This window comes from Notolepis coatsorum, assembly GCF_963971535.1.
Source record: "Notolepis coatsorum genome assembly, chromosome: 16".
Taxonomy (NCBI): domain Eukaryota; kingdom Metazoa; phylum Chordata; class Actinopteri; order Aulopiformes; family Paralepididae; genus Notolepis; species Notolepis coatsorum.
Genome location: NC_140180.1, coordinates 78480072 through 78497787, shown reverse-complemented (window position 1 = coordinate 78497787; position 17716 = coordinate 78480072).

Genomic DNA, 17716 nt, shown 5'->3' with positions numbered 1-17716 from the left:
TTCATGCATTCATGATAGAACATTATATACCGAACATATGCATTTGAATTTTTTATTGTAGCGTGTATAGGGACGAAATGCCAATGGATTAAGTATAATATACGTCGCAGGCTATTACTAGCCTCCCAGGAATTACCCTAAACCGCTCTAAAACCATACTTATATTCACCACGGTATAAAACGGGAATGTATGGATGGAAATTTTTTCTCTTTTTCACATCTTTAACAATAGATACTCGATGTCAAATGGGCCATAGTATTGCATCCATAGCTATAATAAAGAATATAGTTATAGCCCTGCAAACAAGGTGACCGACTCAATTGGTTTAATGCGTGGCAGCACAGCCATATCCCGTTCCCAGCGTGGCAGAGAAAGAGTTAAGAGGTTAACCTGTTCCACCCGACGGGACCGGATCCGGTCCCAAAACGGCATCTGATCATAAATCAATATTTTTCAGAGTGTTCAGAGAAAATTTGTGATTTTAAAATCAAACGTATTTCAAGTATTAACATCACTAACATGTCATAAAAGCATGTAGAATGTATATTATCATCAATACGTTAGTTTAGCAATAGGTTAAAAGTGACATTAGATAGTTTTACCTTCTCCGAACTACACTTCCTGGCAATTTCTTTTTTTTTTATCTTTTTCCCCCTCCATTTCCTCCGATTTTCTCACATCCCAATGTTAGTCATATGCCAATTCCCAGTCCCTTCCTGGTCGCTGCGCACTTACCCCCCACAGTCAGATCATCTGGGAGAGTGGAGGCTACCACGTGCTTCCTCCGACACACGTCCAGCCAATCACCGCTTCTTTTCACCTGGCAGCGCGGATTCTCATTGAGAGGGCGTAGCGTGTGGGAGGATCACACTATCCCCCTCAAGTCCTATCCGCGCTTAGCAGGCGCCCCGACCGAACTGTAGGAGTCGCTGTTTACAACGACCCGGACCCACCCCGCCAGCTTCTCCCACCCTCTAATACAGCCAATTGTATTAGTGTGGACGGCCAGCCAAGCTGGTGACAACCCCGGAGCTGTGAGCTGGATTCGAACAGGCGAATCTAGCTCACAGCTCCGGGGTTGGTGACGAACGCAATCTCCGCTCGGCCACCTAACCGCTGGCTTTCCTGGCAAGTTCTATGGGGGTTCAAAGTTCAGCGTTTTGAATGAATTATGTCAATAAATGTTATTATTCGGGATAAGCCACAAAAGGTAACGTTTGACAAATATTGAAACGCAGTTAGTTTCTCCTCCCTATTGTTAGCATTCAGCAACAATTGGATCTGAAATTAGTTTCAAAATGGTTGCACTGTGGTGAAAATAAAAAAACAGTAAATATCATTATCCGTTCTTATGCACGCCTGGTGATACTAAATCCAAATTGAACTCGGGCATTTGGAAGATAATATATGTATATATATATATAAATGTGCGAATTGGCTATAATAGGGTAATTTATAAGCATCATATTCTATAATAATATTTCAAATGGCATTGGTCCGGATGAGAGAATTCAGTACTGCATCTACAGAACCTTCGGTTTAATAATCTTCCCTTTATTAATTTCCTTAGATTTTTTTTTACACATGATCTCAAGAGGGTACTGAACGAGATCAGTGGCAGTTCTTTAAGTGGTCATTATCATCATGGTGTTATTCACTGTCAAAGATGCAAAGAAAAATCATAATTCATATTCTCCTTTGTTTCATCACAATTTAAGCAAGCATAGTAATACACACAATATGTCTGACACTGAATACATTCCCTGAGGTCCATAGATGTCCCTAGATACCAAGAATATGCAAATGGTCCTTGTAGAAGTGGAGCAATATTCCATTTACCTAGGTATATATTTTAGGGCGAAAATATTCCACGGGTGGAACAGGTTAAAAGACGTAATTTGGTCAACTGAGTTTCCGTAGTAGTTCAGTAGAAACTTATCACAAGGCGAACTAGATACACTTGCAGGACGGGAGGTGCACTAGAAATAACATCAATCTATTGATTTAAGAATCGATTAGATTCAAAATGTATACCCCCCTCCCGGCCGTAACGGATACCCTTCATTGTTTAATGCTGAATATTTTACCTCCTGTTGCAGAGAAGATCTGGTTGTGCAGATATCCTGTCAAATGAAAATAACTAGATCTGGCTGTGCAGATATCCTGTCAAATGAAAATAACTAAAAAGGCATCACCTCTTGTTCTTGCTCACCTGAATGTGGTTCTGCAGGTCATGCAGCCTCTCCAGCCTCTCCTTCATTGAGGCCGATGCCGTCCCAGACATCATCCAGCTGTGCCATGGTCAAGTTGATCTCAGTCATCATGGAGTTGGCCACGGTCGCACTGGATGGACATGACCACAAATCAAAACTAAATAAATAATTGTGGGGCTAGAGTGATAAAATTGACAGTGAAATCCTGCATAAATAAATAAATACATTTCCATAAAAAGCATAAAACCTCACTACACAGTAATGAGGAAGAGGTGATGGGCCTTTTTGTGATATAGCCTAATGAAAATATTCATGTGCATTATAGGAAATTGTTTTTAATGTTGCATTTCCTGTGGAGTTTAGATTTTTTTTTTATATTGTTGATATTACAGTATTATGTCACCTTGAAATAAAGTGACCGACTTTAACGTTACCGCTCGTTGCTTTGGGAATTGGGAGACACCATTACTGTGATGCCAGAGCAGAGTATTTCACGTACCAATCAGGGGCTGCGTTGCACCGCAGGACAAACAGCAGTTAGAACACAGTCCGAGGTTGCTTTACAATTTCTGGAAATCGATGTGGATACGAGCCAGGGCTGAGCCCAAACGTTTGACCGTTCGGACCTTCGTTCGTTACGTTGGCATTCGATTCTAAATCAACATTTGAATTTTTTATTAAAAAAATATCCCATAATTTTTTTTTTGTCTATTCATTCTGTTTAAACCAATGGGGGTTTTCTTCACAGTTGCAGATTATAAAGATTAGGCTACACTAATATTATAGTATTAAAACTGATGAGCTATTCATTAAAGAAAGTTGAATTAAAAGGCTGGGTGGCGCAGCGGTCTAAGTGCTCGTCACCAACGCAAGAGAAACCGGTATTGAATCCGGCTGTCAGCGTTGCCTCCGGCTTGGCCGGCCGTCATACTGGCTCAATTGGCAGAGTCAGCGGGAGGGAATCCGGTGGGGTAGTATTCTGGTCGTTGTAAACAGCGACTCCTACAGGTCGGTCAGGGCGCCTGCACAGCAAAGAAGGGATATGTTGAAGGTAGTGTGACCTCCCACGCGTTACACTTCACCAATGAGAGTCCGCGCTAGCTGGTGAAAAGAGGTTGCTGGCTGTCTCCTATGTGACTGAGGAAGCATCGGTTAGACTTCAGGACTCCCTAGACCAGGGGTCGGCAACCTGAGCGGTCCTCAGAGCCGGTCGTGAGAGCGCCGCTCTGAGGCTCTGCAGCTGCATGCTCCTCGGTAAGACAACTGAATGTTGACAAGTTATACTAAAGTGAAATATCCCTTTAACGTCAGCTATTTCAAAGGTACACAGTTGCACGAGTGTTTCGGACAGAGATACGTGATGGTTTGAAAAAAGCTCTGCGTTGTTAATAAAAATAAATAAATATTTTTTATAAACGTGTAAACATCACAGAGGCAGCGTTGCATGCTGGGAGCGCACCAGGCACGTCACACATGCAGAATAAGAAGAAGCCATTCTGATGCAACTGTGATGTTTACATGTTTATAAAAAACATGTTTTCATGTTTAGATCATATGAAATGGTTTTGAAAAAGTACATGAAACGCAGTTGCCCGGGAGATATAAAGTTCATCTCAGTCTATGTGAATCTGCCCGGCTGTGGCGTGAAGCCTGGGCATGTGTTGTGACGTGAAAGGGCTGGACGGTATGGTCTAAAATCTATATCATGATATATACAGTTATTGTCTATGCTTCAAATTATATCACGGTATATTCATTTATCTTAAAATGTCTATATAAATGTTTCTGAAGGGGTAAAACACTGGTATGGCAGCTATTGTTGTACTCTTGTATTACTAGGACATATTTCACATAGTACAGAGGTATTTTTAAGAACATTTATTGTGCAAAACTTACTTCCATCTCTGAAAAACACTTTTTTCATGAAATACAATCAAATCAAGCAGCACAAAGTGAAAATAAAACTACAGCAAGACAGGTTTCTTTCCCTCAAACACAATATATCTGAGAGAGAGAGAGAGAGAGATAGGGGAAGAGGGGAAGAGGGGGGGGAAGAGGGAGAGAGGGGGGGGAAGAGGGAGAGAGGGGGGGGAAGAGGGAGAGAGAGGGGGGAAGAGGGAGAGAGAGGGGGGAAGAGGGAGAGAGAGGGGGGAAGAGGGAGAGAGAGGGGGGAAGAGGGAGAGAGAGGGGGGAAGAGAATAGGTTTGAGCTTCCTGAGATGCCGTAGGTGATGACGTCACACCAGGGTTGTCATTGTTCTATATATCTATAGTCATACAGTTGGAAACGGGAGCAGCCTGATGGATAAAGCGATATAAAGGAACAAATAGCCAATACATGTGAAGTTATCTTTGAACCTCTGTTGTGAAGCCTCGTCAATATACCCCCCCCCCCCTTTCCTCACTAATGGAACTGGTGCCACGGAGTCACGTTAGAAGTTAGTTATCGTCTAACGTGAGGTAGCTTAGCGGCTAACGTTAGCCCGGTGCTGTTCTAAAGTCTCCTCCAAGACATTTCAAAGGTACTCAGAGTTGCACGAGGGTTTCGGACAGAGATACGGGACGGTTTGAAAGCTCGGCGTTGCTAATATACATTTTAAATATTTTGTAATTTTTATAAACTGCTCAAAACGGCATAATTTCCGGCGTTGGGTGCCTGGTGTGTGTGGTCACAGCGCAGGCGCACCAGGCAGCCAACGCCGGAAATAATGCCGTGTTGACTAGTTTATAAAATATATTTAAAATTTTTATAAGCAAAGCAGAGATTACAAACCATCCCGTATCTCTGTCTGAACCCCTCCTGCAACTGTGAGCACCTTTGAAACGTCTGTGATTCTTGTATAACGAACGGTTCGGCCAGAACCAGTCCTTCATGGTCAACATATAGGTTGGTTTCCAATTGAGGAGCACGTGACTGTGGACTCACTCGGTGCAGCACAGTCACGGAAGGGGGCGGGGCTACTCAGCCTCCTGAGCCTAATTGAAGCAATAGTATCCAGCTGCAGACCTCCAGCCAGCGCTTACAAGCCCCGCACATACAAGCACCGCACATAGCAACCCCTCGCTTCCATTGGCTGATTTTGGTGACGTGATTTGGGTCCCACCCAATGGCTGAGGTTCTGCAGACGCCTCTCTGATTGGTTGGGCTCCATTTCTGCAGCCCCCTCTTTGATTGGTTGAGCGAAGCCCCTCTGATTGGTTTATCTCGCCATGCGCTTGTAAGCGCTGGTCTGAAGGTCTGCAGCTGGAAGCATCTCAATTGAAGCCCAAACTATAATGACAAGGTCCGTGAGTGATTGATTGATTGATTGAAAACTTTATTAACAGATTGTAGAATGGGTACAATACAGTACAGCTCAATACACACAATTGTTAAGGGGATGCAGACCAGAGAAAGACTTTCGTCTTGTTTACATCAGGGTCCCCCATTTTCAATTCATCAGGACATATATGACACATGACATACAGATAGTCAGTACTGCTACATCTATACATTTATGACATACCAGATTTGCAAATACAGTACCGTTTGTGATACAGAAGGAGTCAAGAAAAGGGAGTATATACATTTGACGTAGAAACTGTACATTGACGTAGAAACTGTACATGAGCACGTGGAGAAAAACTCCGTACAATTAAACACTATGCAACGACCACTGCAAACGCAGAGTGAAGCGTAAAGTAACGTTAACGGCATTGCTAACCATTACGATAGTCGTTAACCAACGTCGTTGCCTTTTCAGCCGGTATTCATCCACTTACCTCCTCTGTCTTGACATTTTGTGTGGTGGGGGTGGCAAATGAACTTCTTGTGTAGGAGTGAAGGAGTCTGTGTGAAGGAGTCAGTCCTCAAATAGTTGTCCGGCTTAATTGGGACTATTTCATTGGATAGTCATTATCCAATATCAAAGAAGACTTTAGCGACCCTGCCTTCTCTTTTCTGTGGTTGGTTGAGTCCGCCATCCATCATTATCACCCACGCTGTCCGCGTTATTCTTTTCCATTCACACCTGAATTGCATTGCTGCTCACTAGCGTTATTCTTTCCGTAGCCGCGTTTTGCGGACACGCTCTCTGATTGGCCACTGACTGACGCTCTCTGATTGGCCACTGACATGTGCGCCCAATCGCGTGACGAGCTGTGTCTTTGCCCATTTCCGGGTCTAACAGCCTGCAAAAGACCTAAAACGCCTAGTTTATCACTGGTTAAGCTTAGGTTTCCTCTCTGGCTCCATTCAATCAGAGCAGCAGCGTGTGGAGGAGGAGGAGGAGGAGGAGGAGGATGGAGGGCTGCTGACTTCACCCCGCCCCCCCCGCCGCCTTTCAAGGACCATGCTGCCCTCGTGTGGTCATCAATAAAGTGCAATTCTGTGTAGATGATCGATTGATTGATTGATTGATAAATTATGTGGAACGTGAGTGCATCATTGTAGACTAGCAAAGAGAAAAATACTGCATGAATGGCTCATATTCAGCATCAACAGTGGTTCTCAACAGAGTCCATTCTCTTTGGTTCAAATAACAAACTCAGCAAGACCAACGGCTTCTCAGTTACAGTGGGTGACAATATTGTCACAAGGAAAGAAGAAATTACCTACCTGGGTTCCATCCTAGAGGAAAATCTTTCCTGTGACAAAATGGCATCCAATGTAATAAAAAAAGTCAACCAACAAACTCGATTCTTGTAACGGATCTCCTCTCTGGTAAACAAGAATACCCTAAAGACTCTGGCAGGAGCACTCATTCAAGGGTACTACGACTATGCTTGCACCTCATGGTACCAAAGCACCTCAAAGGCGCTAAAAACAAAATTACAAACATCTCAAAACAAACTGGTCAGACTACTGCTTGACCTTACTCGTAGAACCCACCTCACCCCTGCCCACTTTGACAACCTAGGATGGCTTAGAGTAGACGACAGAGTACAGCAACTTGCAATGGGCCTGGTCTACAAGATACACTACACGACCAAGGTACCCATGTACATGTCAAAATACTTCCCAAAGGTCAGTGAATACCACGATCACAACACCAGAGGGAGCTCCACAAATCATGTTAAACCCAGATTCGGCTCAAACAAGGGACTAAACACGTTTTGCAATTATGCCACATCAATGTGGAACGCCCTACCCAAAGCTGTAAAGGAATGTGAATCACTACCCACTTTCAAAAACACTCTCAAAGAACACCTACGGGAGGCTGCAATTCGAAACTGGCCACCGCAAATGCCCAAAACCCCCACCACCTCCTAATAGACAGTCTCCTCCCCACCGCATGTATATATTCCCTCCCCGCCGTATGTATATTTCTCTCCCACCCACCCACCCCCTCCTAATGTACAGTCCCCTCCCCATCATATATACTCTGTCAGGATCTAGGGGTAACAGTACTGTATATTTGAATACCGTTTATGTCACAAATGTATCAGTACTAAATACCTATATGTCCCTATGCCAATGCCATAAATGTCATGTATGTTGTGTATGTCATAAATGTCTATATGAATTGAAAATGGGGGACCCTGATGGAAACAAGACAAACGTCTTTCTCAGGTCTGCATCCCCTTAACAATTGTATGTATTGAGTCGTACTGTATTGTACCCATTCTGCAATCTGTTAAATAAAGTTTTCATTCATTCATTCATTCAATTTGTAGTTGCCGGCGCCAATGAAAATCAGCTCACTACGCATGCTCAGACTGTGGCGGGCCGTAATAATATCTTGCCCGTCAGATTGTTTGGCGAATATTACTTTACTATTTCTCTAATCAGACCGACTATGTCCTAACAGAGAAACTACCACCACCTAAAACATCCTTATTACACCTTGTTTTATCCATATAGGCAGCAGCGCTTTGAAGTAATAATAACTTCGGTGGACAGCGCCTGCGTGCTGAAATGTCATTCAAACTATCCTTACTTATATATGCGACGACGGCACGTGAACAGTACAATGCAATTAATGAATGTCTTGTTGTAATTAGTATATATATAGTTTGTGATAAGGACTCGCCATATTTAGTTTCAGAATCCGTTGAATACATTGTCATTGTATCTCTCCGTCGCCCAGTGCACAGAAGTAAAGCATTAAATCGTGACATATCTAGATTGGTTGTTTACTCTGGACTGCATCTAATCCACCGCTATATCTATCTATTTATTATCTACTGTATGTATGTCAATATAGCCAATGGAAATGCTAGGAATGGTGAAGTGGGCTGGGTGAACCAATGGACAATTCCTATCGTTTCTCAGTCGTTCTGACCGCTCGTACATCGCTTATCGCCACCTGCTGGCCCGCATGCTTGTTGGAGCAATTCATATGCGTTTATGTGTTTGTGTCTGGATGGATTTTTTTTTAACACTGTGGTGTGGACAGGGATTTTATTTTAAACGGAGCCTGAGAATATCCGTTTGGCAAAAGATCCAGATACGTGGGGACATGGCCTTAGAGACACTCGTAGCCATAATAGGCCTGTAATGAGAAAAGCCCCGTAGGCGATCTAACTGGCATTGTGGGACGGCGTGGCTCAGGGGTAGAGCGGGGCGTCCAATGATCGAAGGGTTGGTGGTTCGAATCCCGCTCAAGCCCATGTCCATCCCATTGCCGTTGTGTCCTTGGGCAAGACACTTAACCTACTTGCCTCGTATGAATGTGAATGAATGTTGGCAGGGGTGTAGCTCCAGATTCTGGGCCCCATGAAAGACTGTATTTGTAGGCCCCCAGCGTAAGCGCGCGAGCGAAATTTTTTTGGCCATTTTTTTATTGATGAAAACGCATAATATGCTTTTTTTTTTTTTTAAACTTTGGCCATTCCGCTGGCTCTTTTTTGCGTTTATCGCATTTTCTCTGGTCAAGAATGACCGATAGAAACAGGTTTGAATGGGTACAGATGGGGGGAAGACACTCTGAGAAAGATACGGCTGCAGTCCGGGAATCGAACTCGCTAACCCCAGATCCGTGACGAGCACGGTTGTCCCCGGCGCCGAAATAGCGCTCGAGGTACGCGGTGAGCTACTGGAGCTCCCCCATAATATGGTTTTTACCTATACATTCGGATCAGCAGTTCAGCACCTGCACTGTTGGTGGGTGAGCCTAGTAAAGGATGTCGTATTGCGTTCATCTTCAATGAATGGACCAATGCAATAGTCTACCAAAGCCCCCCCTCTCTCTCTATATATCTCACACACACACACACACACACACACACACACACACACACACACACACACACACACACACACACACACACACACATGCACACGCACACACACACACACACACACACACACACACACACACACACACACACACTTCAGAAACAAACATAGTATCAATGAGAGCATCAATAATACACCTGAGTGATGTCTAGTAAAAAAAAAAAAAAAAATTTTTTTTTTTTGGGGCCCCCCCTCAGTGCTGGGCCCTTGGAATCATCCTAATCTACCCCCCCCCCAGCTACGCCCCTGAATGTTAGTGGTGGTCGGAGGGGCCGTAGGCGTTGATTATTCGCCACGCTTCCGTGAGTCTGCCTCAGGGCAGCTCTGGCTGCAATTGTAGCTTACCACCACCGGTATGACTGTGTATGAACGAATAATGGACTCTGTGAAGCGCTCTGAGTCAGAGCAACAGTCAGTCAGAGAAGAGCGCTATATAAATCCAATCCATTATTATTATTGCATTGTATTATCTCTTGTATGCACTGACTCTGCACTGACTCTGTTCATAACTATCATGTATGTATGCATAGCACAGGTGGCTAATGGATGCCGTTTTATTTCCCCTTTTTTTATAGGTAAATAATCTGTATCGACTCTACTGGCTAAATGCTATACTACTGGCTAAATGCTACTACTACTGACTAGGGGTGGGGGGGGGGAATTGCTATGTAGTAGTATCGCGATACTTTGCGTGGCGATACTGTATCGATACAATACACGATAAAATGTCGACCCTTCTTCCTCCCAAGAGAGTTAACGTCCATCATCCTCATCGGAGTGTACATTCCACCACACGCGAACACTGGGGTCGCACTTTCAAAACTTCACGACGAGGTAAACAAACTCCAGGCAGCTAATGTTGACGCTGCCATTTTGGTCTTGGGGGATTTCAACAGCGCGCGTCTTAAAAAGGTGCTGCCGAATTTCTATCAGCATGTGACCTGTCCCACCAGAGGCGAGAACATATTAGACCATGTATACTCGCAATTTAAGAATGGGTACAAGTCACAGGCTCTTAGTCCATTCGGTAAAAGCGATCACGCCGCCATTTTTCTTTTGCCTAAGTACAAACAGAGTCTCAAGCGAACGCCGGTGGTCTCGCGAGAGGTTAAGCGTTGGGCCGTGACGTCAGTGGAGTCACTCCAAGCAGTGCTGGGAAGCACAGAATGGAGTGTATTCCGTGATAACACAGCCAATATTAACGAATACACCGAAACGGTGATTGACTATGTCTGTACTCAGGTAGAAGTAATAATCCCCACCACCAAAATTAATATCTACCCAAATCAAAAGCCCTGGGTAGACAAATCCGTCCGTGAGGCTCTGAAAGTGCGCACATCAGCATACAACACCGGGCTGGTGACAGGCAACATGGAAGAACACAAGATGGCAAGATACAACGTCAGGAGAGCAGTAATAGAGGCAAAACGGCGTTACAGGGATAAAGTTGAACTTCAGTTTGAACAGGCTGACTCTAGAGGCATGTGGCAGGGCCTCAGAACAATGACAGACTACAAAGGAACCCCCCTCAAACTGAACAGTGACATCTCCTTAGCAAATGATCTCAACTCCTTCTATGCGAGGTTTGAGGCTGTGAATAACAACACCAGCCTACAAACCACGGCAATGGGGGGGGGGGGGTCTGCTGATGGAGACTCAGTGTTCAGGGTAACAGAGCATGAGGTGAGACGGATCTTTAAAAAAGTGGATATCAGGAAGGCAGCAGGACCGGACGGCATCCCCGGCCGCGTCCTAAAAGTCTGTGCCGACCAACTGGCCCCGGTATTCACTGACATCTTCAACCTGTCCTTGGAACAGGCCGTCATCCCCACCTGTCTGAAGAAGTCCACCATCATCCCTGTACCCAAAAAATCTACGCCCGCTTGCCTCAACGACTACCGCCCTGTAGCCCTCACCTCCATAGCCATGAAGTGCTTTGAGAAGCTAGTGAAGGGCTACATCTGTTCCTCCCTCCCCATCAACCTGGACCCTCTGCAATTTGCATATCGCCCCAACAGGTCCACGGAGGACGCCATAGCCCATGTGCTGCACACAGCAGCATCACATCTGGACAAGAGGCAGGGGAACTATGTGAGAATGCTGTTCATCGACTACAGCTCAGCATTCAATACCATAGTCCCCTCCAAACTCATAGCCAAGCTCAGGGACCTGGGCTTGAACTATGACCTGTGCCAGTGGGTCCTGGACTTCCTGACGGGCAGACCCCAGGTGGTAAGAGCCGGCAACTGCACCTCCTCATCCATCACGCTCAACATAGGGGCCCCCCAGGGCTGTGTTCTGAGCCCCCTCCTCTACTCCCTGTACACACATGACTGCGTAGCACAGCGGAACAACAACACCATCATCAAATTTGCTGATGACACAGTAGTGGTGGGCCTGATCTCTGCCAACGACGAAAGGGCCTACCTGGAAGAGGTAGAGAACCTGTCACAGTGGTGTCAGGAGAACTGCCTCTCCCTGAACGTCAGCAAAACAAAAGAGATGATTGTGGACTTCAGGAGGTCGGGGGTCAAGGACTACAGCCCCCTCAGCATCGACGGGGCACCAGTTGAGAGAGTGAACAGTTTCAAGTACCTCGGAGCCCACATATCCGAGGACTTGACATGGACCACACACATTGACAGTGTTGTGAAGAAGGCACGACAACGCCTCTACTTCCTCAGGCGCCTAAGGAAGTTCCAAGTCAGTCAGAAGATCCTTAGGAACTTCTACTCATGTACAATAGAGAGCATCCTGACCGGCAACATCACCTCCTGGTTTGGGAATAGCACTGCACAAGACCGTAGCAGACTACAAAGAGTGACACGTTCAGCCGAACGCACAATTAGAGGGGGGCTTCCCACCCTCCAGAACATTTACAACAAGCGGTGCAAGGGGAAGGCTACGAGAATTATTAAGGACTCGAGCCACCCGAACAACTGCCTCTTTGAACTGCTGCCGTCAGGCAAGCGATACCGGAGTCTTATGGCGAGCACAGAAAGACTCAGAAGGAGCTTCTATCCCCAGGCCATCAGGCTGCTAAACGAAAATAATCGCTAAACGAACAATAATCACTATGCAACAACCATCAAATGCACACAGCACACACACCCACACGCACACACTCACTCAAACAAACAACACACTGCAGCACCCACTCTCCACACTTTAGATCACACAAACACACTTACACTTTATATTTATTGATAAAGGATTTGCACTACAACTCGTACACCTACTGTGAATTGTACCTAAACTGCACCTCGTCCATTTATGCCTTGCACTATATTGTATTGTATATTAGTACACTGCACAGTATTGTATATTGTATGGTAACTACGTCTACGAACATTGTACATATGTCAAAACTGAACACTGTGACCTTTTTTTTTACTTCTAATTTTTACTATGTTTTTATTTCATACTTATCTTGTCATGCACAGTCTCTGGAGCGCAACAGTAAGAAGCATTTTGTACAAAAGTATTCTGTACTTCTGTATGACAACTATTAAAGAAACTTGAACTTGAAACTTGAAACCAAGTATCGATATTTAATCATTCATAATAAAAAAAATTGTATTTATTTTTTTTGTATAAGGAAGTTGCATTGTTCATTTCAATACCTGCAATATTACAGTAGTCCACACACACGCACACATGTGCATTCAGTTAGGTTGGAATATGACTGTAATACAAACAGTTCAGTTTGTCAGGTACATGCAACACAGATTACAGTGTTTACATCTGTCTGCTTGAGAAAATACCATGTTCTGCAATAAAAATGATTGAAGTGAGATGAACAGACTGAACTTTATTTGATTAGATTAAATTAAAACATGTTGACAAAGAGGGTGGCTACGTGGTGCAGTGGGCAATGCGCTCACCACGAATACTGGAGACTGGGCTCGAACAGGTACGCCTGCCTGTTTGAGCCCAACGCTCCAAATTGCTTTCAGTTTAGCTGGTCGTCCGCACTAATACACATTGGCAGTATTAGGGGGTGGGAAACTGATGGGTGGGGATCGGGCGTTGTGGTCGGTTGGTGCGCCTGCGCAGTAGAATCAGGAAGCGACAGGGGCGGGGTCCCTCCAAAGCCCAGACCCCTTGACGCTGAAAGATCGAGCCGCGCAGGTGGAAAGATGCGACTGCTGTTACCTCGAGTATCGGAGGGGACTCGTGCTATGTATGACTTAGTCCACATTGCAGCCGGCTTGTGGGAGGCATGAAACAGCGTTCAAAGACAGGGGAGGGTTGAATTGGTTGATACGAAAATTGGGATGGGAGAAAAATAGAAAATGGGAGAAGAAGTGGATAAAAAAAAACATGTTGACAAAGTTTTACTTTGCAGTTGAAAAAAGGTAATAAATCGCAATATATCGCAATATTAATATCGCAATACTCAGCATATCGCAATATATTTAGTATCGCAATACTATTGTATCGTGACTCAAGTATCGTGATAGTATCGTATCCTGAGGCCTCTGGTGATTCCCACCCCTACTACTGACTGTATGCTACTACGACTGACTGTATGCTGCTAACTACTGGCTAAGTGCTACTGCTACTGACTACTGCTAAATGCTATCCGACTGTTAGTTAACTAACTGACTGTTGTCGAACTAATGGCTAATGCTACCAGCTGCGAGCTGTCTAATTCGACCACCTGGTGGCTGTTTGTCAATGACAGTGGAGTATTCGAGCGTTTGGATATGATATCCTAAATAAATAACGTTCAAACTGTGAGGTTCGCCTGTTCCCTGGACCTTTAATTCCCTGTCTCCTCACCTCACCAGCCCCCACCCTCGCGATGTTTTACTCTCCTCTGCTCTTCACCAGCCCCCACCCTTGGACTACCTTTCACAGCTGTGATAAGTTATGATTAGCGCCCCAGAGGGCTTTAAATACCTGGACCTCCCCTCCAGTCCTCGTCGGGTCGTTCTGTATGCTGGTTCTTTGTTCTGGACTCTTTATCCTTTTCTGTGTTCAGTGTTCATGGAGTCCTGGACGTTACCATCACCTGCCGCGTCTCCGGCGTGAGACGAGGTGCCAGCCATCACCACCTGTCGCCGTTTGCCTGGAGTGGGACACCGTCTACGCTCTCTAATCCTCTACGGGAGGTTTTCCAGTGTCCCACTCCAGACGTCAAGCCGGCGCGCTCCAACTCCAGACGCTCAAGCCGGCGCGCATCGCTTCCTATCCCACGGGAGGATGCGTCTCTTCAAGCCGGCGCGCTCCTACTCCAGACGCTCAAGCCGGCGCGCATCGCTTCCTATCCCACGGGAGGATGCGTCTCTTCAAGCCGGTGCGCTCCTACTCCAGACGCTCAAGCCGGCGCGCATCGCTTCCTATCCCACGGGAGGATGCGTCTCTTCAAGCCGGCGCGCTCCTACTCCAGACGCTCAAGCCGGCGCGCATCGCTTCATATCCCACGGGAGGATGCGTCTCTTCAAGCCGGCGCGCTCCTACTCCAGACGCTCAAGCCGGCGCGCATCGCTTCCTATCCCACGGGAGGATGCGTCTCTTCACTTCCGAGGAGGATCTCCTTGCCAGGCCTCCGCCGTCTGAACCCTGCCATCCCTGTAAGCAGCTCTGGCCCTCGCCCTGTCCAAGGCCTTAACCCTGTTTCTCTGTCCCTGTCTCCAGCCCGCCTCCCCGGGCCTCTGTCCCTGTTTCCCCCTCTCCAGTGCCCCTGTTCCTGCCCTGACCTTTTTGCCCTGGCCCTGTCCTTTAGCCTTAGCCCCTTAGCCTGCTCGCCTCTTAAAGGCACAGTGCCACATTTTCCCCTATTTCTTTGTTTCCAGTATTTTTGTGTTCTCCCTTAAAGGGACAGTGCCGCTTTTTGTTTGTATTGAATAAATGCCCTGTTTTGGCTTACTCTCATACCTGTCTTGTGTTGTGCGATTGGGGTCGGTTACAAACCATAACACAAACAAGAGTCGGCATTGTTTCCTTTGGTCCAGATTGAAACAGTTGATCGCCTGCACCCTTCCAATGGGGAGGTCTAGTTGACACATTGACTGCTAGATAATTGGACAGTTATCATCTACAGTAGAGCAATCAAAGTGCTTCAGCACAGCAGTATTTTAGATCTTTACAAAGTGCTTCAGCACAGCAGTATTTGAGATGTTTAGTGCTGTCAGAGCCACAGTTCTTTCTCATATAATTCCTCCGTTATTCAATCAACTCAATGGTGTCTGACAGATCTATGGTAATTTTAAAATAGACTGTAATAAAGGAGTAAAATAGAATAGACAAGAGTAAAACAGTGCACTGCAATACAATAGTAACTATATCTACAGTACAGCAATCACAACAATCAGTCTGGATGCAATGAGTCAAAGCAGCAGAATGTATTAAAAGGCTATAATAACTTTATTTTATTTGTATAGCACTTTTCATACAGAAGTTGCAGTTCAAAGTGCTTCACAACAGTAAAAAATACAGGCATAAGCGAGCATAAAAAGGATAGAGGGGTAGCAAGGTATGGTAAATCACAGTGTTTCACATTAGGATCTAGCAGTTTCATTCAGTAATACAAATAATAAAAATATTTTAAAATGATTCAGTTTAAAAATAGGCAGACAATTATCAAATAGAATGGACATACAACAGGGTATTTAACATACAACAGAGCAGTGCATCAGTAAGAAGTAAAAAGTGTGATAAAATAGTTAAATTTTGAATTACAACAGAGCAGTGCTCTTAAAATTACAGTGCATAGGAGGTAGTGAGATCAAATCTGCATAGAACCGACACATGAATTTGATATGAAGTGTATAAAAGTAGGTAGGGTAAGAATAGTGCAGGTAAAGTATAATTTGTATCAGGATATCCCTGATGTTTCATTTAAATGCCTGAGCAAAGAGATTTTTTGAAGATGTCTAGTGAGTTGGCTTCCCTGATGTTTTGGGGTAGTTTGTTCCATAGTTTTTAGTGAAGCTATGGTGAAGAGGCAAGTTTTAGCTTATTTTTGAAAATATTTATAGATCTAGCCTCCCTAATCATAATGTCCATATGTAGGGTGTTCCATAACTTTGGTGCATAATTTGAGATGGGTGCGTCCCCGATTTTCTTTTGGCTGTGGTTGGGAACTTTCAATAAACCAATAGTAGATGATCGTAATGTTCTAGGGCTAGGGGGCATAGTTGACAAGAGAATTGGCAATGTAGCTTGGTCCTGTTCTTGTTTATTATCACAACCATTTACAACACAGTAATACACCATGATTATAAAGTTGAGATATCAGAGCAGGTAGCGATAGCTTCAATTCAATCGGTTCGGATCCTTTGAATTAAATGAAAATGTAAACACTGGCCGGCCGTCTCAGTGTAGAGCCGCAGAGCCCAATGTCTGGGCGGGTCTTCGGTGATGGCCGCCTCCCTTGACGTTAGAAAGTAGCACTGAAATCACTGCGCCCAGAGAGGAGTGGTTCGGCAAAAAATAGTTCAGAGTATATTTGCTTATAAAACGTAAATGTCTAATTCAATTATTTTTTATTTCTCCACGTGGTAAATACACAGGTCACAACATGTTTACAGGAACGTTTTGGAGTTGTATTTGGAGTGTATTTCGTGACTGTAGGGGACTGTAGGGAACTTCAGGGTAAAGGACTGCCCCACTTCCAGTGATGAAGCTAAGCTAAGCTAACGGAGCGGGCGTTCCCTAAGCCTATACTGCACGCACAGAGACAACAAAGGTATGTATCTTATTGTCTAACTCCAGGGAAGATGGCAAATAAGCTAATTTCCAAAAATGTTGGCGTTTTCCTTTAAAAAAAAATTATATATATATTTTTTACATTAAAATATGTTTGCACCAGTTTTAGCAGATGCTAATTTCCATCTGTAGTCTATCCAGCTGCTAACTGTATTTGAGTGAGTTAAGTCTTGGTGTTATGGTAGACTCAGACCTAAGCTTTAAATCACAATCAACAAGTTGACAAAAACATAATTCTTCCACCTTAGAAACATAGCTAACATTGGCTTCCAATAATCCCGGGTGACATTTTTAGATGTTAATATCTAATATAATAATTATTTGACTGTAAATAAATCTACTAGCCTACTCAGGGAAGTACTGCAGGCTAATTATTATTATTTGAATGAAAATAAATCTATCCTACTGTAGGCCTACAACTACATTTTTAATTAGGCCTAATTATTTCACAGTGGCACAGGATCATTTGCCAAGCTTTTGTTAATTTTCAAATAAAATATAAAACTATAATTGTGTCTTTGTGTCTTCAAATATATATATATATATATTTTTTTACCTGAATTGATTG